This window comes from Pseudopipra pipra, chromosome 17 (genome assembly GCF_036250125.1).
Source record: "Pseudopipra pipra isolate bDixPip1 chromosome 17, bDixPip1.hap1, whole genome shotgun sequence".
NCBI classification, from domain to species: Eukaryota; Metazoa; Chordata; class Aves; order Passeriformes; family Pipridae; genus Pseudopipra; species Pseudopipra pipra.
Genome location: NC_087565.1, coordinates 12,810,784 through 12,835,847, shown reverse-complemented (window position 1 = coordinate 12,835,847; position 25,064 = coordinate 12,810,784). Strand labels below are relative to the sequence as shown.

Here is a 25,064-nt window from a genome sequence, read left to right as displayed (position 1 = left end):
ACCCAGCTCAGCTCTTACAGTACCTACAGTTGGTATTTTTAAGAGTTTTTATGAGAATTAGATCTGTAGAAATAACAATTACCTGGGAACAATATTCAAAGAATCATGGAATGGTTTGGGTTGGAAAGGACCTTAAACCTCACTTAGTTCCAAACCCTCTGCCGTGGGTAGGGACACCTTCCACTAACCAGATTGGTCCAAATCCCATTCAACACTTCCAGGGATGGGGCAGCCACAGCTTCTCTGGGCAACCCGTGCCAGGGCCTCACCACCCTCATAGTAAAGAATTTTCCCCTAATACCTAATCTAACTCTTCCCCCTTTCAGTTTAAAGCCATTCCCTCTTGTCCTAATTCCTGTCAAGTCCTCAAAAACTCCAGCACAGAAGCTACAACCAGGGAGGGAGATATGCAAACACAGCCATCACTTGTTAAAAAATCCTTTAAAGGAAGCCTGCATGACTTCACCACACATGGAGATTTGTCCTTCCTCATATCCCCTTCCAAATTTCATCTGGAGAAGTGTTCCCTCACCCCCCTACCAACGCTGCCTCGAGGTGACACGAACACACAGAGATGTCAGTACTCCGTCTGCTCCCCATCTTTTCTGGAGGCTTGTTTACTTCTAAGCGTTCCAATTTATATAAAGAATATGTTATTGCACCTGTGCAATCGTTTTCGCTTCAGACAAAAACATATTTGCTTCATAATGTAAGTGTGAATCTATCCAAAATTATTAATTATCAATGCAGAACATAATGAGTCTCTGGCAGAGGAGGCTGATTCTAAACATCTACTGTTTCACATATTATTATTATAGCATATGAAATTCTGATTAGCCATAGTATTATACACGTGGATTTTAAGCTAAATTTCCCTGATCACCTAGTTTCATGGTTGGATTTTGACTTAATACTTGATTTAAGAGCAAAACCCCAGATGTTAAAAAAACCAGTTAAGCGCTGTAGGCTTTATTAATCCATTGTCCCAGGGCTCATCCTCAGATTCCTGCTCTTCATCACCCCACAGTGTGGGGAGAAAGCCCTTAATAAAATAAATTAAAGCCCATATTTAACCAGAACACAGAAGTCAGTGGGAGAGGCAGGAGAGAGCAAGGAGGGATCTGTGGATTGGTGAAAGGGCACTGCCAGGGAGAGCTGTGGCTGTCTGGGGTGTCAGAGCAGGGGGTCGCTCCTGCTTCACCCCAAAACTGGGGCTGGTGGCAGCTTGTTCTCTGCTAAGCTGAACCCCCACCTCTCCCCTTCCCTCACCCCACTGCAGAGAGAGACAAAGAAAAGAACTGCTGACAGAACAGAAGGACAGGATGTCCAGGGGGACCCGGACGAGCTTGGGAAGAACGAGGTTTAAGGAGTCAAAGTGCAAGATGCTGCCCCTGGGTCAGGGTGATCCGGGCAGAGCACAGACTGGGAGAGGTGCTCACTGGGAGCAGCCCTGTGAGAGAAGGACTCGGGGTGCTGGTGGAGGAAAGGCTGCACATGTGTGTGCACCCAAACAGCCCAGAACCCCCCCTGTCCTGGGCTCGTCCCACAGCGTGGGCAGCGGGTGGGGGGGGATTCTGCTGCTCTGCCCTGCTCAGGTGAGACTCCACCTGCAGTGCTGCCTCCTGCCCTGGGGTCCTCAGCACAGGAAGGATGTGGAGCTCCTGGAGCAAGTCCAGAGGAGACGATGAAGATGCTCTGAGGGCTGGAGCCAGGCTGGGAGGGCTGGAGGTGTTCAGCCTGAAGGAGAGAAAGCTCCAGGGAGCCCTTAGCTCCTTCCCATGTCTAAAGGGGCTCCAAGTGAGCTGGAGAGGGACTCGGGACAAGGGATGGAGTGACAGGACAGGGGATGGCTTCCCACTGCCAGAGGGCAGGGTTAGATGGAATATTGGGAAGAAATTCTTCCCTGTGAGGGTGAGGAGGCCCTGGCACAGGTTGCCCAGAGAAGCTGTGGCTGCCCCTGGATCCCTGGAAGTGTCCAAGGCCAGGTTGGAGCAACCTGGGCTAGTGGAAGGTGTCCCTGCCCATGGCAGGGGATTGGAACAAGATGACCTTTAAGTTCCCTTCCAACTCAAACTATCTGATGATTCAAGAGCAGGTACTGCATATCTGCCCAGAACCTTCATGTTCGCCTGAGATTCCCACCAGCTGTAGGGAAACAAGAGCATGCCAGAAACACAAGACAGAGCCTGGGCCCTGATAGCTCTGTACCAACTGTTATTGTTCAGGGGAAATTCAAGCCCAGCTACTTTTCCAGCCAGCTTCTGTCTAACAGTGTTATTATAGGGAGGAGGCAGCGGGCTGAGGGGATGTACACAACAGCAGACACACAGATCCCATTTAATATGTCTGCTAGCAAGGTTTCCATTCGGGCTGTGCTCCTCGAGGTACACCGATTCTTTCCCAGTTATTTAAGAGGATTTCACTCCATGCTTTACAGAAAGGGATTTAAATAAATCATCACACAGCAAACTTGTTCTCCAACTGGTTTATTTTGGTATCAGGTATATAAGCAAGTGGCTTTGCTGTGCTTAACTAAATTATGTAAAACCCACTCAAAGTTTCCTAAAGCTCTCTTCAAAACTATGAGTTCCTTGTGTTGCTGCAGAGCAGCTCACCCAAGGGCTTTGAGGTGGTTTTGTAGGGAGTGCCAAAGCCCCGTCGCCCCGCTCACCCCCTGGCACGTTTCTGCCTCTGTTCTATTCAACCCAGGGGGGAAAAAAAAAAAAAAAGAGAAAGAAAAAAGACCTGTTTAAATCACAAAGCTTTCCAAACAGCTACAGCATTTTGCAGACGTATCAAAATTACAATCAAAGCTGTACACAATCAAAATCAGATTAGACAATATCCAATCAACATAATCAGACCCGGCGCCTGCCAGCTTTCACACCCTGTCGCTACCGACAGTTTTCCAGAGGAAGCCGCCTTCACTCTATATGTGTTTTAAATAGATGGCTAGAAAGATAAGGAAGGGAGATGAGACAGATAAGGCACTTGGAAGGCTGGGGAAAGGGAGTGATTTATTGTCACACACGGTGCCTACTGACACGTCCGAGACGACGCCTCCACCCCCACGAAGGGTGGTCTCACAAAGCCACCTCTCAAGCCCTCTGCAGGAACACCCAACGCTCCCTCCCACCACCATGTGGGACACACAGCAGATTGTATTTTCCATTCTTATGTTAATTTGAATTAAATTAAACAGCCAATTATACGTTGTAAGGATACATTACAAATTAGATTAGTGAGCTGGTCTGAACCCATTCATCCCACCAGGGCTACAAATGTGACTGCAGAGCAGCTCGTGCTGCTGAAAGGCTGCCCAGCACGGGGCACAAAAAAGCACGGGAGATCTGGGATTTTCCACTGTCAAACAGATGACAGTTGTTGTGATTACACATTATTCCCCTTCAAATTAAAACACTGAAATCAGCTGAAACAACAAGCCTCTTCTTGCAAAGCCTCTCGCGGCTCGCAGTGGAGGGCACATGGGTGGTACTTGGGAGTGGCAACCCCCTGCCTCAGCCTACAGAGGGATGGAGATACAGGATGGAGCCAGGAACCTCTCAGAGAGGGGGCAGTGCCCCTTTTCTGAGTCCCTCCTTGCCCTCAGCCCCCAGAGCAGCTCTGTGCCCCAGCTAGAGGGGCTGTACAGGACCAAACTGCCCTGAGCGCAGCCCCAGGGTTATCACAGAACCATAAAATAGCTTGGGTTGGAAGGGACCTTAAAAATCATCTCGTTCCAACCCTCCTACCATGGGTAGGGACACCTTCCACTAGCCCAGGTTGCTCCAAGCCCCATCCAACCTGGCCTTGGACACTTCCAGGGATCCAGGGGCAGCCACAGCTTCTCTGGGCAACCTGTGCCAGGGCCTCATACCCACGGTTATGCCCCATCCTTGCACAGCAGTGGCATGGGATGGCATTGCAGCAGGCACAACCAACCTCCAACAGCAGCAAAATCATATTTTAAAACAATTTTTCCTTCTTAAAAACCAAATTTGAACGTTGCTCCCTAGACCATCTCCATCCACCTGCAGGTTCAGCATCACAGCACAGAGGAGTGGAGGGGAGGTGATGTGAGGGGACTGTACTGGAAAGAAAGGCTGATTCCTGGCAAGGTGACACCCAGTCCAGTCCAGGACCAAGAGGAGTTAGAATAGCTAACCAAGTTACTGACTGCTCCCTCACAGCTCACAGCACAGGGTCAGGGACATGCTATTCATAATCATTCGAGAGGAAAGTCAGAATTCCTAAACCCTGTGTAAAAGAACACAGCCAGGTCCCCTTGCTGAACTGCTGGGGCACACCCTGGGCTCCTAAGCACCATCAGGTCTTGGAGACACCCCAAAGTGGCCTCCTGCCAGTGCTGCTCCCCACCACTGGGACAATGTGCCAACATCTCCTGGATTTGCCGCATTCCTTGATGCTTTTCAGAAGAGGGAGAGATGGATACGAGGCACCCCAAATCCCAGGACCTGCAGGAGAAAGCTCTCAGGCAGGAGGCAGCTTTGGGGACTGGTCTGTTGATGGTAAGTGGCTCATCTCTGCTGCAAACATGGAGCACATCTGTGAGTTATCCTCGTGCCCTGGGTGCCCCTCACCTCTGCCCCATGAGATGGGCACTGTGACCCAGCACACCCTCTGCCATCGGGCTGAAACCACACTTGATGTTGCTGCTGCTTCATCTTCTCCTCCTGTGCTGCTGTCTCCTCCTGAACTCAAATAAAGCCAAGCCCTGGCAAGCTCCCCCCAGCCACCCCCTAACCAAACCTCCCTGAGCCCGGGGGAGCGCTCCCAGGAACCACAGTGAAGAGAAGGCTGGTTTAGATCCATTGCCCCAACCCCTGTGCAGCACCCAGGGGCTCCACGGGCTCCACACATCCAGATGGTCTGAAACCAAGGGATGTCCAGACATCTTAATGCTGCACAGCTCTTGAGGGACCAGCTGTGCCTCAGCCAAAGCCACAGCCACGCTCTAAGAGACACTAGGAATCTGCATGCAGGTGACTGGGGAGGGAGTAACTAGTGTTGAGCACTTCTATAAATGAAGTCCTTTGCTTTCTCCTGCCTTTCCCCTCCTGGAAGGGAAGGAAGGCACCATTCTCCTCTACAAAACACTCCACAGCCAGGCAGCATCATGTCTGCACTGCACATTGGTATTAATCACAGAGGACGTGACCGAGGATCTGGGAAACTGTTCTCCTCCTTGGCAGAATGGCAAATGTCCAGTGACCCCAATTCTCCACTGAGTCATGTTCTGTGTGATTATCTGTGAGGATCCAGGAGTTGCAGCCAAGCATTGATTCAGAGAAATATTATTCCCAGTGAGGAGGATAAAGATTTGTAGTATTATTGCAGGTAAATATTTGCCCTGTCAAATAACATTCAACAGTAAATATGAGCCTAAGAGAGAACATTTGTTCTTGGTAAGGTACAAGGAAATACGTAGGCTTGTGTGATCTATCCAGATGACACAAACCACCACAGACCTGGCACCATCTCTCATCTACTAACTGGGTTTTTCCTGAAGCCAATGCAAAAGCTCTTGACACTCCAGAGATGAGATGGACTAAACAGACCCAAACCAGCCTGGCAAACCTGCAAAGTGAGGAAAACATTGCTGTCTGTGAGGCTGAGAAGTGTGAGCAAGGAGTATGGCTTGAGCTCCTGGTGTGCACAAATACCAGGGAGCAGATGGAGCTTATGGGGTGCCCACGATATCCCATGAGGAGTGATGGCAATGCCCACAACCCAATCCCAGCAGGACCCCAATCCCAGGGCTGAGGGCTGTGCCAGGGAGAGCACTCTCTCACTGGCACCACATGCTCTATTGGGAAGGGGATGCAGACAACCAGCCAGGTGGATTTGGGGGTATCTTGATCCTACCAAAGCTGGATGATGCATCAGATCACGCCAGAAGCCAGAGAAGCACATGGATGGCTTTGCCATACACACACATTCCCTATTTCTCTTACACACACCTAAAAGATTCACCATGTGCCACACCAGCTGCAGGACACATCAAGTTGACAGAAGACCTTGGGCCATATAAAGAGGAAGAGTCCAAACACAATGAAAAGTTAAAATCGAAGCTTCCTGAAGACCAACTACCCATATTTCCTTAAAAGCCTCCAAACTCATCTCCTACCACGCATTACTCACACAGGTACAGTCATATTTGCAAGAAGGGGATTTTGATACATTATTCCATCATGGGAACCATGGAGGTTTTGTGTTCATTCAAGGCACTGAAGCCACAGGGACAGAAATGTCAGTGGAGGTGGCAGGAGAAAGTGGGAGTCACTCGGACATTGCAAAGTCCAGCAAAATGCTCTGGGGCCAGCAAGGGAAACAGAGGGGAGATCTCTGTGGGGTGACCCAGGGGGGCTGTGGGCAGAGGTATGGACCCCTTTGGCACCCCTTCTCCAGGGAGGGATGCCAGAGGGCTTGTGTTCACACCTGTGATTCCCAGAGCCCCGTGCCAAGAAGGGAAGCAGCGCTGATTTTCCGCGTCAGCAGCTCTGGGTCTCAGGGATGAAAATTGATTTGCCTCATCCTTGCACACAGAGTCCAGAGAGTGAATAGCAGGGCCAATGAATTATGTGGGCAGAGGTGGATAAATACTGTAAAGAAGTATTTATTAACAGTCAGTCACATACAATCTACAAATTGTCTTTGAAGTGTTCCCAGCCCCTGCTACATTAATTTTCACATGCTCGGGTTTTTTACTATGGGAAGGAAGTTGAAAAGAGAAAAATGAGTTCTTGCATGAACATAAAATGTACCCTGGAAGGGCCTGCACAATATTCAGGAAGAGGTCTGGAGCACAGCAGAGCAGCAGGAGACCTGTGGGAAAGTGGGTTCTGCCTTCCTCTGTGCTCCTCTTCCATATCCAGAGTAGTGGGGTTTGAAATCACAGAATCAGAGAAACAGTTTGGGTTGGAAGAGAACTTACAGATCACCTCGTTCCAACCCCCCCTGCCATGGGCAGGGACACCTTCCACCAGCCCAGGTTGCTCCAAGCCCCATCCAACCTGGCCTTGGACACTTCCAGGGATGGGGCAGCCACAGCTTCTCTGGGCAACCTGTGCCAGGGCCTCCCCACCCTCACAGGGAAGGACTTCTTCTTAACATCTAAGCTAAATTTAATCTACTTCAGCTTTAAGGCATTTCCCCTTGTCCTGTCACTCCAAGTCCTCGTCCAAAGTTCCTCTTCATCTCTCTTGGAGCCCCTTTAGGCACTGAAAGGGGCTCTAAGCTCTCCCTGGAGCTTTCTCTTCCCCAGGCTGAACAACCCCAACTATTTTCTTCACAAATCCCAAACAAGTGCTGGTTGACCCAAAGACCAAGCCCACCCCTCCACATTCCCTGTTTTTCTCCATTTCTCCCACTGTGTGGGCATTGCTCCGATGCAGACTCTGCACCCCATAACCACCTGCAGCTCAAAGCCAGCCCTCAGCTCAACCCCAGCACTCCAGGACAGCTTTGGCTTTGAATTAGCTGGATGTTTATACCTTTACACTTCACATGAGTTGACTTTTTCCCATCTCCTATAGATCCCACGCAGACCTGGAGCCACAGCTCTTCCCAAGGCCGAGCCTGCTGGATGGTTTCGACCAAATCTGACAGCTCAAAAAAAAGTCTCTTTTCTACCAGTTTTATAAAACCATGTGTGTGTTTCATAAAACCACATGTGCCCAGAAGGGAGGTATTAGGGTCCTAAACATTCTTGCTTGCCCTAATAATCTTTGATCTCCTTGGGCAGTTGCCACAGTGGCAAAGGGACGGCTCTGGTGTGGTGCTGTGGTGCTCAGCGGGATGGGGCTGCGAAGGAAACCAGCCAGCAATACTCAGAGGGAACAGAAAATCTCAGCTCACTCAGAAATACAAAGTTTTTGGGAGGCATGCACCCAATTCCGAATTTTTGGGGGTTATTTTACATGCTACCAAAGCCAGAAACAACATTCTTGGGACTCTCTGTCCATTGGTACCTCTGTTATGGGGGTGGGAAACCAAGAACAAGGTACCAGTTCTTACTAATCATGTGAATGATGGGAAATCCCTGAGATTCAACCTGGGCAAGGACTTGTTTGTGGCTGTGGCTGAGCAGAGGCAGCAGCAGTGATGGTCCTGCTCCACGTCCTCAGACACAGCCCAACAGGGCTTCTTGGCACTCGTGATGTGAAACACGTGAACAATTCTGCTGCATCCCCTCCCGTGTCACTAAAAGCTCACAGTGAGGTTTGATATTGTCCAAGCTGCCACTGACCTGCATCACCACTTCACAAAAAAAAAAAAAAAAGCTAAAAACAATGGAGTCCCATGAACAATTTACAGCAAAAGAAATCAGCCCTATTGTAGGCTTTCAAAAAACCTCCCAACTCCCTCTCTCTCCCTCCACTTTCTTTTTTTTTAATCAGTATCTTATCCAGAACTGGAATCCTGTCAAGAATAGTGGATAGCAGAGAACTATAACTTCTTATTATGTGTATAGTGATTTTATGAATTCAGTGGGGAATGAAATGCAATTTTGTCAGACTTGTCTGTGTTCATAATGACCAAGTCAAATTAATCATCGTGGATAATACTCCTGTGTCAGCCATTCAAGAGATTTTTTAATAGAATTTTTCTGATTCATGTCTTGCAGTACATCAGATCCGTAGTAATGCAGGCACTTCTAAAAATCAGTGCAATTATGGCTTCTTGTTGGCCTGTCATTTTCCTGGAATAAAAATGTCTCTGCAGAAGTCATATACTGTACATAAACCAAAATGGAAAACAAAAATATAGTTACAATTAGGCTTGATCTTTTCTAAAGATTTAATATCTTTTTGAGGCCATTATTTATAGGCAATATATAAACCTACAGTGCACGATACTGAAGATGGACTGGTTTATCACAACACATACCAATTTTATCCTGGTTGTCATTCCTGCTTTGATTGCCCTGTGAGTTAGTGGTTTTTGCAGGCATGGAAATGACTATCCCACAGAAAAAACAGGGGATAGGTAATGGGTTTGCAGTCAAATTATTGTGTTTATTAAAAATGTATCCAGGAAAGCCCACTCAGATCCCAAAGGGCTCTTGCTCAGGAAAATCTCTGGTTCAAGAAAAGGTTACGGTTTCCATAAAGGCAGATACACATGCATGGAGCAGCAGTGCAGCAGGCAAGGGTATACAAAGGATTAGGAATGCTGTGTTTATCCTTCTGAGGGAAGAGAGACAGACAGACCTCTAACTCCCCGGTGACAAAGGCAAAAATGAGTTTTGGAAAAGTGGATACCCCCAGGAATAAAGAGGAAGAAAAATGCAATCGGATATCTCAGCCTTTCCTTCCTTCATGGCAAGGCAGCAACTGCCTCGTAGGAGAGGGCAGAGTAGGACTCTCTCAGACCCCCAGCATGTCCCAGAGGGAGCTCCACGTGAACCTGCTGGACCAACTGGCCCTCCAGATCCACCTTCTCGTGCCACCAGGTACATCCTGGAGAGAAAAGCTCTCTAAACCACTTGCAGGAGGAATGGAAACCCACGACCACATGTTGTCCTCCCAAGAACTGAAGACCCACTTAACCAACCAGACCAGCAGATTGTCAACATGCTGACCTAGAAACTGGCCAAAGCTTGCCAGCATTTTGGGGGAGAGACAAAAATCCCAGAGAACAGAACAATTCACCCCATCCTTTCACCTGCCTCGTGTGGTTTTATGGTCCTTTCCCCTCCTCGCACCTCTATTAAGCTTTTGACATCAACATTTAGCAGCAGGGAGTTCACCAGGTACAAAACAAGCCCCAAAGTACTGCTTTGCAGACTTGCTGTTGTTACTTCTCTAAAATGCCATTCTCACCAGGCAGAGCATGTCCAGGCAACCCCTTCCTCTGCCCTGATCCATGCTGGGATATTCACATTATGGCACACGTGGAGCTGCTACATCTGAACCCCCCAATCTCCAGCTCAGGAGGCTCAACCCTGTATGACAACACCACATCCCTCTAACAAAGACCTTCCACTTCCAAATAAGCAGATCACAGAATCCCAGAATGGTTTGAGTCAGAAGGGACTGTAAAGATCATCTTGTTCCAACCCCCTGCCATGGCCAGGGACACCTTCCACTAGACCAGCTTGGTCCAAGCCCCATCCAGTTGGGATAGTAAGGCTCAAAGTCTGCTGACAGTGTTTTAGAAGCTTTCAATATTGGTTTACACAAACATCAGCAATAACCAGAGCTCCTGAAATCCCTTTGTTGTATCTCCACAAGCAGGGCCAGGGCTGTGAGGCACATTTGATGCACAGTTGCTCCTGGATTACCCGTAGTAATATCTAATTTCATCTATTTTTAAGTGACCTACCCACACTGACAAGAGAACTGTTTCATTTCACTGTGTGTGGTTTTTTTGTGGCTGTTCTTCTCCAGTCTCTCAAAGTGAACATGGCAGCGCTCCAGGGAAAGCCAGGAGATGTGCAGGCTCTGCTCCATGGTGGCAAAGTGCAGCCTCTGTCATCTGCCTCACAATCAGCCTCCTTAAAATTGTTTATAATGATTTTTGCCTGGTTTTAAAATTTATTAAAGGCACTGTACATCCAGTGAGACAGGAGCCAATGGGATCTAAAATTAGTCTGACTAGGCCAGACACATATAAATTCTTTTCTTTCCTCATATCTTGCCTGGAAGTGAACACAAGGAATATCATATTCCACTCAAGAACATCACGCATTTCGGGGAATTATTTGAGTACAGGTTTTACATAATTGCCTTTTTTTGTCTCATGGCACACTGAACTTGCATAATAAGCTCAGTGCACTCACAGCAATCCATTGTTGGGCTGGATGGATTTGGTGGTGTGTGTTGAGCCCGGGGTATGTTACACAATGATGTATAATGCACTGTAAGCAGGTCAGGAGATAAGAAGGCCTGAAAACAGTAATGGAGCTCAGGCAAGGAAGAATTAGTGAAAAGCACTCTAAGAAATTAATTCAGCCTGCCCTCAGTCAAGCCAGAAGGACCCAGAGCAGGAAGGAAACTACACTCTGTACCATGCTTGTCCCCTTTCAGATTTTGTCTTGGAGTGTTTCCCTTATGCTCCAAACTGAAGGTGTGGGGTTAAGGGATTAAAAAAAAACCCCTTTAAGCCACACTTCGCATGGATGCTCTGTTTGCACCAAGTTTTTCACAGTTTCATCTCAAAGGGCATGTCCTACTCACAGTACTTGGCCACCACAGCCATGCCCTGTGCCATGGGTGTTTTGGCAAACATGCCTTTACTGGGAGGTCTGCAGCAAGATGCTCCAGCAAAGCCACAATGGCAACACAATCCATCTATAACCCAGACTTTTTTCTCCCAGATGTTCCTGTTTTTTGTTATTTTGTTTTTGTTTGGTTTTTTTTTAAGGTTCTGCTCTTCTCAGCAAACACAAAGTTTGAACTGAAGCTCTGTGCAGTCCTTGCACACCTGCAGCCACGAGGACTGGTGTGTACAAGGCATGAGATACACACATGTACACCTGAGAACACTCCATCACATGCTTCCTAAGGGGGCAAAATCTTCATTTTTTTTTTCCTAAATGGCCCTATACTACCCCTGGTTTGCTCCCATCACTACACAGATGCATTATCTTCCCACACAGAACCAAAGTGCTTAACCCCATGTTGTCCTTACAGTGCTCCAAGGAAACTCCACAGCACTCAAAGAGTGTTGGTCCTGTTTATGGTCCCAGTCCAAAGCTACAAAGGCAGAGCAAAGAGCAGTAACAGCTTGGTACCCTCCCCTGCAAAGCAAGGGTATGAGCCAGGTTAAATCATCACAACCTGGGTCAGACCCGGTACATTTGCTGAATTTCTCGTTGTTTCATGTTCCCATGAAAGCCCAAAGCATCACCCACAACAAATGTGCTCAGATTTGAGCCCTCATGCTTCCCAAGTCAGACCTGGGACCCCAAAGCAAACTGAGAAGAAAACTATATATGCTAAAACCTAAAAAAGTAATAAACCCCAGCAGAAGCAGAGCCCCTCCCTCCCCTTTGCCCAGGTTTGACGTGTCTGATTAGCACGAGGGAGGCAGAGATGGGGGGATGGCTTGCATAATGTGGTGCAATCCAGCACCTCCCCCAGGGTGCCCAGCTGCTGCAGAAGCAATTTCACAGCTCATCATCCATTATGAGATTAAAATAATTTTTTTTTCCTCCCGTGAAGTATTAATAAATTGTGCAGGCAGACCAGAGTTAGTGCCATTTACACAAATGGTAGTGAATCACCCACCTAGTTATTTCTTAATGGATTGAGTATCTGTGTTCCTCCTTATCCTGTAATTTAAAAACCTAAATACACAAACCTGTTTATTTGTCTCATCAGGCCCTGAGCCAGCACTTATTGAGCCTGGGGACAGAGGGACAAAGGCAGAGCTGCTGCCTCCCCTGGACCTGCCCCAGCACTTTACAAGGGAACAATACCAAAACATCCACGTCCATCAATAGGAAAGGGGAAATGCACCACAAAAAACCCCAAGCCCACATTGAAATCCCTCCCAGAATTCACTTACTCTCCCTTCTGGGGGCAAAACTCACTGAGGCATTGCTGATGTGATGCAGCTTCCTTGGAACATGAGTGAAGATGTAAAGCTGTAGTCAGAGCCCCACGAATGGCTCTTTGAACATCCCTGCTTTATTATGGTATCAGACGAAGCAGGCATGTTTAATGTTTAAACTTCCAAAAACAAATGCCTTCAGCAAATATATTTTATGTATTTATTCAGTGCTTCTTAAGCGCCTGTCGCCTCAGCAGCTGAGGTGCTGTTTACCTCTTTTTTTATATTTATTTTATTAAAATTAAGAACATACCAATGCTTTGTAAAATGCCACCTTCTTCCCTCCCCTCCCTCTTCTTTATCCCCAAAAGCAGCTTGAAATTCTTTACCCACCCATCCACTGCAAAACATTTCAGGCTGCCAGGAAGTTGCCAAAATGGGAAAAGGAAATTAACTGAAATCACCAGCGTAATAAATCAGTTTCCCACGTTATCCCAAAGACCCTCAGCCCCAGAATCTGGCTTGGGCACAGGGGAGAAGTGCCAAAGCCAGATACCTCTGAGTCAGCTCTGCCAAAGCAAACCCTGAGATGAGATGGAAGAGCATCTACCCAATTCCAGTCTCAGTGACTGGGTTTGGTTGGCCAAGGGAGGCAGGACTCCCTCATGGGATTGGGATGTCTTACTCCTTACAGGGCCTAAACATGTAGAGCTCATCAACGTGCCAGTCAGAGGATCTTAGAATTATAGGATCACTAAGGCTGGAAAAGACCTCCAAGATCACCAAGCCCAACCTCTGACTGAATACCATCATGCCCACTAAATCCAGTCCTCCCAGTCCATGAGATGGTCAAGGTGAAAGAAGCTGTGGCTGCCCCATCCCTGGAAGTGTCCAAGGCCAGGTTTGATGGGACTTGGAGCAATCTGGGCTAGTGGAAGGTGCCCCTGCCCATGGCAGGGCATGGAACAAGATGGTCTTAAGGTTCCTTCCAACCCAAACCCTTCCATGATTCCGTGATAATCACCCAGGATATCTCTCCACCTCCGCTGCATTTGCTGAGTTCCTGAGTGCCACAATTACGACTCTTCCTCCACAACCACAACTCCAAGAATTTTACTCTTTTCCTCACTTATCCCAAGCAGGAGCTGTCATGTCACAGGAGCACAAAGGTGCTGGGCTGTTAGGGAAAGCAGGAAGCACCAAGAGACTTGTGTCAAAATTGTGAGAACTGGAACATGGTGCAGAGCCAAGTATCCAAAGCCCCAGTGTAGGTGTGAAAATCTCAGCCTTAAGCCTCCAATATAGGAATTTTGGGAAACAAACAGATTTTATCTTTAACAATTTTAACAAGTTTTTTTTTTTTTTTCTTTATTAAAGCCAGGCTTATGTATGGTATCTAAAAAAGGCAGGAACACACACATTGATGTGGGGGGATCATCTCTGTCCTAAATCACAGATACTCATCAAATTCCTTCTAAAGCATTAAGCAATCTGGACAAAATGAGCAGTGAGAGTAGGAACCGTCCTTTCAGGAGGAAGGCAAAAAGGAAAACCATTACATTAACAATCAAAATAGCAATGTTTTCCTAAAGTAATGACAAATTTCCATCTAGAAAAACAGCCAGGACAGCAATCTGCTGGTCACAGCCAGGAGCCTGTAGCAGGAACCAAGGCTGGTGGTGAGAAAGGACCATTGTAGGCACTGACAGCTCTAGAGGTCATGGACAGCATTTGTGGACACAGGGAATAGCTCTGCAGAGGAGATGAAGGTGCAAGAGGGCTCACATCAACACCAGCACAACCTTCACCACATGACCACAAGACCCAACCCAACATGCAAGGCATGAAGGAGGCAGAGAAAACCAAGCCCAACTAGCTGGAAGCCAAACCAACTGAAACATTTTATTCACTGAGCAGCTGGAGAGGATTTTCCATTATTTTTACTAGTTTACAGTCCGCCAGGTAGAACCTGAAAGATTCCAAGGGAAAAGGGCAGAAGTGGAAGAGGCAAAATGAGAGGGAGAGATGCTGATGGAGAGGCAGGGGAGGCTCTGACCACAACAGGGCCGCAGGTAACAAAGCCAAAACATCGACCCCATGGTAAAAATTCACATTTTCCCAGTGTACTCAAGGGCTGCATCTGCCAGCTTTCAAATCCCAGCCCACACGAAGCCTAGAAAATTCCATAAACCTGTAACAACCCAGAGCCAAGTGCTTCTGTTGCTAATACTGGTACCCAACTGGGCATCTCCAGAGTCCCACTTGGTGTTGCCATAAAGTATCAGCCCAGTGTGGCCCCAAATACAATCAAAATGCGACAGATCCTTTCAAGGAAGATCACTAGAGAGGCCTGGCCTCAAACTAAGCTGTATCAGCTTTTACCATTTCTCCTCCCTTCCCTATTTCGACATCAAATAACAGGAATCTCTTTCCAGACTGGAACAGAGTGAGGCAGAAGTCGGAAACCAAGGATTGCAGGGGCAAAAGGAAAATCACACAAGTAGAAGAAAATAGCTGTCTCCACCAGGGATGTTGCAGCATTCCTTGATACAGAAATCTGGAAACCAGGGCAAGCAGAACCACGCAGTGCTTCAAAAATTAAACACCATCACGTGAGCTGCTCAGAGAGCTCCAGAGTTTTCTGTGCTTTACAGAGCAGCTTTTCTTTTTTGATCCCCAGCATCTCTGTGAGAGCACGAGAAATTAATTCCTGAACTTGCGTTCAGATGCCCTATAACTTGCTCTTGATACCTGTGTGGGTTCCCAGGCCTGCAGAACCCCGACCTGCACATGACCTGCTGCTACCTTGTGCCCCATCTACTTGCAGAAGTGATGGGCATCCCTCTCTAGCCTGGAAACAGGCACCTTTTGGGTATTTGCTGCCAAAATGCACTCGGAATTCCTGAAGCCTGGGAAAAAAAAGGCTCCTCGAGAGAAAAGCAGCCCCCACGGGGAGCCTGAGCTCTCAGCGCCACGTAGGTGTGTGGTTTTGTTTAGAAGTCATCTGGAATTCTTAAAATAAAATTGCTAAATTGTCTTCCAGAGACTGATGGCTTTTCTTTTTTTTTTCCCCTCCCTTAATAAACTTCCAGGGGTATCTTTATTGTTATGTCTAATTTTAGCAAAAACTAACATTTCCTGAGATTCAATTTCTCTCATAATTGTTGGAAGGAAACTAAATTGTCTGCTGTAAACATTCACTGTATTGTGTGAAAAGTATCTTTATTACAGCCCACTGGGAATACTAATAAAATTCCCAATCCTAGCCCTTCCTCACTTTTTTTTCTTTAAGCTCACTCTTTTCTCTTATATACCCATTAGTGTCAGTTCAAACATTCTGCAGGCAAGATATGAGAACTTAAAATATATTATTTAACAATCAAGGGTAGAATAAAGACTTGTGAGCAGTAAGATCCTTTCTGCCTTCTCTTTCCATGCTTTCTATTACAGAAAATGAGGATGGCTATTCCATTTGTCTGTGTGCGTGCTTGGAGTTGATGAAAAAAATCTCATTAGTTTAGTCTGACATATACTCAATACAGTATATGTACATATTTTTTTTTTTCATTTTATTCTACAGCTGCAAAATGATACTAAAATTTCATCAGATTGGAATGAAAACTATGGTCTTGGAACATTTCCCTTTAAGGGTCTTATATTTATTCAGAATTCATGAATCATTTTCCAGTAATACAACTATAATTATTCTTAAAGTGTTATGTTTGAAGGTTTAATATGAAATACTTGCAAAAAGCTCTTTTTCACTTTGATAGTTTGTAATCTTCATGGTAATCAGATCAGTTGGCTCCTTCACACAGCAGCCAGGAAAATGCAATTTAATATGAATCTCATACTCTTCACTCATGTTTTAATTAAAGTAATAAAAGCCAAGTCATATTTTGCCCTTTACAGTGTACACAGATGTACAGACACGAGCTATACAGCACCACATCCGGCACTTTTGATGGCTGCTGATGGATTTGCTGGATTTGAGATAAATCTAATTCAGGCTTGCTCAGAGGCTGCTGATCATGGAAGCAGAGTGTCACTGATGGGTGAGACCCAGCAGGGTCCTCGGCAGAACTGGGACACAGGTGATGGAGCACGGACCAAAGGAGGAACTCTGGGTCATGACAGCAGGAGCTGAGGCTGCTGTGATGACCATCCGTCAGCTGGATCCAGTGCCAGAGCACAGAGCCTTGTGAGAGACCAGTGCATCCCTATCTGCCTCTGATTTCTGGTTCCCATCGTAGCTCTGACCGGCCTGGCCCAGTGTGTCACCTGAGAGGGAAACATCTAAACCTTCTCTGAGGGGGTGGAAGCACAAAGGACTGGCAGCATGCTGTTCCCAACCAGTCTGGGTCACTGCTCTGCCCAACCTCAGGAGTGGTCAGAGTGAATGCCTGACTCAGTGTAAGGGGCTGGATGGCTGCACTCAGGACACACACCATCCTCCAGGACCTGCAGAGCCCCGACATCACTGAGTCACACAATCATTCAGGTTGGAAAAGACCTCCAAGATCACCGAGTCCACCCTGTGCCCAAATCCCCCCTTGTCCCCCAGCCCAGAGCACTGAGTGCCACAGCCAGTCCTTCCTTGGACACCTCCAGGGGTGGGGACTCCATCACCTCCCTGGGCAGCCCCTTCCAATGCCTGACAACCCCTTCTATGAAAAAATTCCTCCTGATGTCCAACCTGAGATTCTCCTTGCACAGCTTGAGGCCATTTCCTCTTGTCCTGTCCCGTGTTCCCTGGGAGCAGAGCCCGACTTCCCCCGGCTTCCCCCTCCTGTCAGGGAGTTGAAAAGAGCAAGAAAGTCCCCCTTGAGCCTCCTTTTCTCCAGGCTGAGCCCCCCCAGCTCCTTCAGCTGCTCCTGCTGCTCCAGCCCCTTCCCCAGCCCCGTTCCCTTCTCTGGACACTCTCAATGTCTTTCCTGTCATGAGGTGCCCAGAACTGGACACAGGACTTGAGGTGCCTCACCAGTGCCAGGTACAGAGAGACAATCACTGCCCTGCTCCTGCTGGCCAGGCTATGGATGATTCAGAAGCTCTGCTGATGGTCAGGCCCTCGTGGGGCTGGAATGGAGCCCATCCCTGCACGTGCCCAGGGCAGCCCCAGAGCAGACACAGAGAGAAGGGCTCGTTCTCTTGTCAGCCAAGGCAACAGAGGGACTTGCCTTTCTTCATACAGAGCTGAAGTGGAAAATAATGCTTTCCTGCTGGAACTAAGTGGCTCCTCAGTTAATCACTGTGTTGTGACAGCAGACCCAAACACTGGCTCGGGCTGGGTCTCCGATGAGAAGGGAAGAAGTAATCAATCAGCTGGGAAAGGAAATCCCAAGAGCAACAGGCTGGGTATTTTTTTCCACATTCCTGTGGCCCATGGTGCTACATTTCCACAAATAAACAGAGTTTTCCCCAGAGGTTCATTACAGGAGCCAAACCCAATCCCCCCCCAACCGGACACAGTAAAAATCCTTGCTCATCACAGCTGGCATTGCACTCTCAGAGCTCAGCATCAATCCAGCATGTCCAGACCTGGCTTCCAGTCACACTGTGTCACAGCAGGTAATTCAGGAGACATGCAGTGAGGAATTAGCACAACACAAGGATCTGGAGGATCCGGAGGCAAAAACAGCTTGTGCATAAAAGCTCCAGGATTGCCTTTGGCTGAAGTGACAGTCACCACCCAAGGACAGCCCAGCACCCCACCAGGAGCAGCAGCAGCTCAGCAAAGGGGCACTGTCAGGGCTTTAAAGCACATATAAGCACCATATTAACCTGACACCTGTTCAAAAGTGACCTGCTCCCTCCAGAGCTGCCCCAGGTTCCCCCACATGCAGGTCTCCACCTTGCCCTGGGCTGTGCTGACTCCAAGGGCAGCAGCTCTGGTACACCACGTGTAGGTCCTTTACAGTGGGAAACCTTTGATAAAGTGACACTTTCTTGGCTGAGGGACACTGCACACTGCCTTCCTCTATCCTTTGCTGCTGTTTTATGAGCTGTTGGCTTTATGAGCTCAGCAGCATTGCTGGACAGCCAGCCCATGTGTCCTCCCACCACAGGAGTCACCCTCCCCATCAGCAGATCCCCTTCAGTGTTGGTCAGTCTGACTGGACCTCAGCTGTGCCCCACGGTGCTCTGAAGAAGTCCCAGTTACTCCATCTTTTTCACACAGGAATTTCTGGAATCTAGGGTCCACTTTTCCTTTAGCCCCACTGGTGGCCATCATGGCATTTTGGCACCCAAAAGCACCCACATCCAACCCTCTATCATAACTCATCTGGGTATCAATATTTTCTGTATGTAAACCTTTAGATCAAGACGCAGCAGCAGCAAATGCTGTTTCTCAGGGGGATGCACATTGTCCTGCTGCTGCCCCCTCTGCCAGCCCCTGGGTACCCATCACGTCCCCAGCCCCCAGGTACCCACCACATTCCCAGCCCCCAGGGCTCCAGCTGTGCTGCCTCCAGCCCTGGGCCACTCTTCTGCATTGACTGGATTTTTATTATCAATTTTTAAATGTTTCACTGCTTACAGACTTCACCCAAAAGAAATCAGAGCTCTGGCTGAAGGGCCTCAGGCACCTTTTGATGCCACACCTCACAGACCAAGGGCTGCAACCAGGTGTGCTGCTTAACACATACACTCTTTACCACTGGCTCAAAAACAATCTCTGAGCTGATTCGGATCCCAGAAAACCTCGGAAAGTCTCAGGGAAGGGAAGGAAAGGTTACTGCTCAGACTGACCCAAGGGCAGAGCTAGCTGTGGTCACCTGGGAAGACCTTGGAGAGTGGTGGGTGCTGAGCCCAGCCTCAGTCACAGAGTGTGTGGTGTGGATGCTCCAAGTCACCCGAGGATCAACTTCTCCCTCCAGCCTTTGCCTCTAAACCTAAACCTATTGAGGAACCTCATGTCCTTGATGAAATGTCTACGTATGAAATTCAACCACCACGACAGTTTCAGTGTTTTCTGTCCCTACAAGACACTCTGTGGTACCTGACAGGTATCCTCAGCTGTTGAAGATGCTATTTCTTTTTTCCCCCCAGAGTAAATGCAACAGAAGCAGAGACCATCCATTTTGGTCTAGGAACTGCTCAGTTACATTAGCTTTTCACTCTGTGATGCTTGGTGGCTGTTTTTCAAACACCCTATTGCTAATAACTTAGGAGTCCCCTGAGACCAAGGGTTGAAGATTATGTTCATTTTGCTTGTAACACCAAGGGACTTTTTTATTATTATTTTATTTAAGCACTACAGCCAGCCCTCCATCAGCAGCAGAAACTTCTCTTGATATGATTAAAGCTACAGGAATCACTTCTTGACTGTACCTTTCAAAAATTTCACTGTCACAGAGGAGTTCATGCAAAATTCACAAGCCTGGATCATCAGCTGGAGTTGTGATCAACTCCCAAACCCCGCCTGGAAGGGTTTCCATTAGCTGCTGATTATAATAAATGACATGTAACACTCTATTGTTCATTCTAAAATAGTACATGAGATTCTTCCTGAATCGTCTGCTGAGAAAGGCATTTAGTATCTATCAATGTCTTCCCTCTATTTTTTATTCTCTAGCACAACACATGAAATTATACAGCATTACCCAAAGAACAGCAGGGAAAGAGCAAAATCTGTATCTTAGCATGGGGGCCTGCAGTCCCAGCACTGCCAAACTCTGTGTAATCCTCTTTCAACCCTGAGTCTATATAAACCTCTCACTTCTCTTCAGTAGGGGTCTTTATACATGTATATATGTATGTTCTTGCAGTATTTGCAATGTATCGTTGTAAAGGGACTGGGGAGTCATCAGTTATTTACTTTAAGGTGTGTTCTGCCCTTGTTGTGGTTAATTCTAGACTTCAAAAATACAGACTATTTGCAGATTGGAAGAGACCAAGACATTGCACAGACACAAGAAAGTAAAGTCCTAGGAGCAGAAGACTGCTGGAGATCCAGGAGCAGCAGAGCTCTCCATGCTCTCCTTAAAAAGGGGGATAAATTCCTCCTTTTTTAAACCCTTCACTTAGATAAGTGATTTCCTCTGACGCCGACCAGCCTCTGACTATCATCTGTCCCTGTGATCAACACAACGAGCCAGCCAACAGCCAAAACCAACAGAATGTGGAGACCCCAAAACCTGTGTCCCCAGTTATTCCCTCACAGAGTGGGGAAACACCAGCACAGGTTGCCCAGAGAGGTGGTGGATGTCCCACCCCTGGGAACATCCAAGGTTAGCTTGGACAGGCCTCTGAGCAACTTGCTCTAGTTGAGGATGTCCCTGCTCATTCCAGAGGGGTTGGACCAGATGACCTTTAAGGGTCCCTTCCATCCCAAACCATTCTGTGATGCTATGAAAGTTGAAACAACTTTCTTCATGTGCAAAGGCTGTTGGACTCATTAGAAACACCAACGTTCATTAGGGGACTTGAGTGGAAATTGCACAAAGAATAACCTCTCTTTGGGCTCTGATGTTCCGTGCAGACTTTAAGGCTCCAGAGAAGGATCACTGTAAGGAACTGCTCAGCCACATGGATGGGCTCCTGGTTTCTTCCAGCCTTTCTTCTGGAGCAATCCCAGGCTCGAGGCAGTGGCTGTGCTGGCCATAAGCAACCTGCTGCACCTCATGGGATGAACAAAATGCTGGAAACTCCCCCAGATTCACACAGCTTGTAGGTCAGGGACCAACTGACATGTTAAGCCCAAGCAATTGCATCTTGTTGCTTCACTGCCAGCGCCAGAGCATCACCACCAAGGCCACTGATGGAGGGAAACCCAAAGTTCCACTTTAAAGCTTCCTACCAGAGAGGAAGAAGCAAGAATGAGGGGAGGATGACCCACATCTTCATTTACCCTCACACTGTCCAGGGCTCCACAGCCACTTCAGGACCACAGTCATCCCCAGCAGGGATGGGGACCCCCTGCACTCACGTGGATCTCCCCCAGACCCAGGCTTATTTTATCAACTGTTGACATCTTGCTGCGATTCAGTCGAGATTGGTGGGAGGACAGCACGTCTGCCAGTATTCTGACAAGGTTTGAAGGCATATTTTATAGCTGAGGCTGCCAAGATGAGCTCTGTCTAGTCTGGAGTGTTAGCAGAACATGAGGAAGGCATCCATAGCTTCCCTCACATCATTAATTTCTAATTACACTGTCACTTGCTTTCTACATTATTGCTTATTTACCAAACATAGCTTTATTCTACCGTCCAGTTCCTTATAACCAGCAAGCCCATTGTTATGCTAAAACCAATGTTCTAAATGTTATTTATTATTTGATAAACCTTGTGTAACCCTGAATGAGGACATTAAATGGCAAGAACACTACTTCAAAATCCCATTTTAAATAAGTCACCAAGACAGCTGTGCCTTTATAAAACACATTAGAGTGGCACTCAGAGCACATATGGCTCAGGGATATATACAAATTACACAATTTCTGTCATTCGATCAAATAAGAGGAACGTTTTGACCCCAGAAATGAGTCAAATGTAAGTTGTAATTCCAGCCCCACCGGAGGCCCCGCTGGTAATGGATCCTGACGGCTGATCAAAGAGCCCTGACCATTTGACCCACCAGATCAGCGACTTACTGTATCTATTATGGCTAATACAGGCCCCAGCTCGGAGATATATGGAGGTAAAGAGATAAAGGGCAATAGATGCAGTAGATAAATGTTGATTTATACACATCCAAGCACACAGGTACAGCCACAGATGGATTTCACGTGTGCAGGAAGGGGCAGGCGTGTCTAACCCCACGCTGACATTTATACAGGAGCACATCAAGACAGATGCTGTGTGTGTGTGTGCACATCACAAATACCATCCCTCCCAACTCCATCTCCCTCGGGGTGTCAGCAGAACCCCTGCACTCACTGGGGCTCCCTGATTCACACACAGCCAGAGAAAACCCACCTTCTATTCCACACACGTGCTGCCCCACCCAAATGTCTTTATGCCCTTGGATTTACCTTCTGAGTGTGAGCAGCCCCATTCACAAGTCACCCAGTCTTGCCCTAAGGCCCACAGCCCAAATTAAAGCCCTTTTTGCTGCTCTACACTCCAGGTGAGACACCTGACATCATCAGCATCAGGTGTCCCACCAGGACACCTAATTTGGGTGAAATCCTGCTTTTTCAGTCACAGAATCCCAGAATGGTTTGGGTTGGAAGGGACTGTTAAGGACTGTTGAAAGCCCAGAGCTGTTTATGCCGATGCATCTCCCTGGCCTGAACAAACCATAGTGATGTTTAACAGCTTTCCATGAGGAATCACACAAATTAACTTGTTGGTACAGAAACAGGCAGATTGCTCAGCTGGAATAAGCTGCCCACTGAAAGCTCCTGGGATTAGTCAGAGCACAGGATCCAAACTGTCCACTGATAAATACTCAGCTCTTTCCTCCTTCCAAGCTGCCCGTTGCCCTGCCAGCAGCCAGAGATATTCATGGAGAGAGGACAAATATGACAAACACCACCCTAAAGCTTTCCAAAATGTCCCCCCATGGACTGGGTAGAGTCACATCCCTGCTCCCAACAAGCCAAGGGACAACAGTCTCCAAAGCTGTGCCAGGGCCTGGCGGTTCCCACACCCTCATCACATCACCCCCAGCTCCCCAGCAAGGCACCTCCTGCATTTATTCACCCAGAATGTGATAGGATGACACCTTCTTGCAAGGGTATTCCCAGCTGTAGTTAATCCATTTTTATAACGGATTCTTCCCACAAGTGCAAAAATCTTGGTGCCAAATTAAACCAACCTCATTCCTGTCCAACGACGTGTGGAATTTCCCAGTCTTTCCCCTTCCTAGTGTTACTGTCCTTATCACAAAAGGTCTTGGTAAATGTCTTTTCCTACTGACTTTGTGTGTGTTTTTATTTCTTTTACCAGCACCACTGCATTTTTACTCATCTTTCAGAGCACATCATGTGGCTGGGAATCTGCCCATTCCTTGGGATTTTTTGCATTACTTAGTTCCTTGTCTTTGTTTGGGGAGAGGAGCGGGAAAGAAAGAAAGAAAATTGACAGGGGTGAGGAATGATGCTCTGCCAACTCCACGAGACACAAGAGATACCTCACTCATCTCGGGGGTCAAATGTCTGCGATGGTTTGATCAGATGTCAAGTTGCATTTATACTCTGGCCTCTGTTGGGGTTGAATTACATTTCACATTTGACTCACTTCTGGGGTCAAATGTCCCTCCTATTTGCTAGAACAAGAGGAATTATTTTCCCCAGGCAGGTTGTTCTGGTGTGAGCCTGGATCAGTCAGCGCTCTCATTATGTTTTTGGCTCCCTTATTTCTGCATTTCATCCTCAGCTGAGACCAACCCCTTTGGGATGACAAGAACTGCAGCCATAACACAGAAGCCATCCCAACGAGGAGGATGAGGGGAAGGAGCAGGTCACCTGCTTTCACATGTTTTGGATGGTGCTTTGTTTGGGTTTTATGAGGAGTTTGCGGTGTTTTGTTGTTAATTCTTCCCCCCAAGTCAGCAGCTGTGCAGGGCAGGGGATAATGAATGAGAGGCAAGTGAACCCTGATCCCAGCTTCTTGCCATGAGAAACTGGAGAAACCTGAAAGCTTTGGGTTGGAAGGGACCTTAAAGCTCATCTCATTTCACCCCCTGCCATGGGCAAGGACACCTTCCACTGGCCCAGGTTGCTCCAAGCCCCGTCCAACCTGGCCTTGGACACTTCCAGGGATGGGGCAGCCACAGCTTCTCTGGGCAACCTGAGCCAGGGCCTCCCCACCCTCACAGGGAAGGATTCCTACCCAATATCCCATCCAACCCTCTCCTCTGCCAGTGTGAAGCCATTCCCCCCTTTATCCTGACACCCCAGGCCCTTGTCCCGAGTCCCTCTCCAGTTCTCTTGGAGCCCCTTTAGGCACTGGAAGGGGTTCTAAGGTCTCTCTGGAGTCTTCTCTCCTCCAGGCTCAACAGAACCTCCTCAAGATCAAAAACCAGACAAGGTAAGGCTGCTGCCAGGGGGCTGCAGGATCTTGACTGGGGAAAAGAACCCAACCTACCAGGCCTATCTGTTCCAGTGTGATGGTTCCAGTACTGATTCTGTATGATTTGCCTTTGTCCCCACAGATCCCAAGGCTCTGAGCAACATCCCATGTGTGCTGTGCAGGGCTGGTGGTTTAGCAGCCTCTGAAGAGGGATTGTGAAATCCCACTCCTGCTGTTTAATGTACTCCTTCGGGTCACAACAGGTTTAGCAAACAATAAAAATTCATCCGGAATCTCCATTTAAATAACAGAGTTGTGTTATTAACACTGAAGGCATGGGGGGGCTATCAAGTGCTCTCTGGTAAACAGGCCCTGATGTGCAGGTAAATAAGGGGAGAGGATGAGCTAGTGAGGGTGAGGAGGAAGGCTGCTCCCCATCCTCCTGGGCCAAAGCTCATGCTGGGTGTGAACCACCATTAACACCCCTCAGGGCATGAACTGGGATCCTCACCTTCCCTCCCACTACCCTCCTGCAACCCCAGAGAAGGTTATGGGGGGTCACTGCAGCATCCCAGAGGGGTACCCATC

General features: G+C 47.8%; 1 protein-coding gene across 3 annotated transcripts in view; it reads right to left on the bottom strand.

Annotated features, from left to right (window-relative positions):
• Positions 1–25,064, bottom strand: part of TOX2 (TOX high mobility group box family member 2) — a 153,291-nt gene that overhangs the window by 65,570 nt on the left and 62,657 nt on the right. The gene's annotated exons all lie outside the window — the stretch shown is intronic.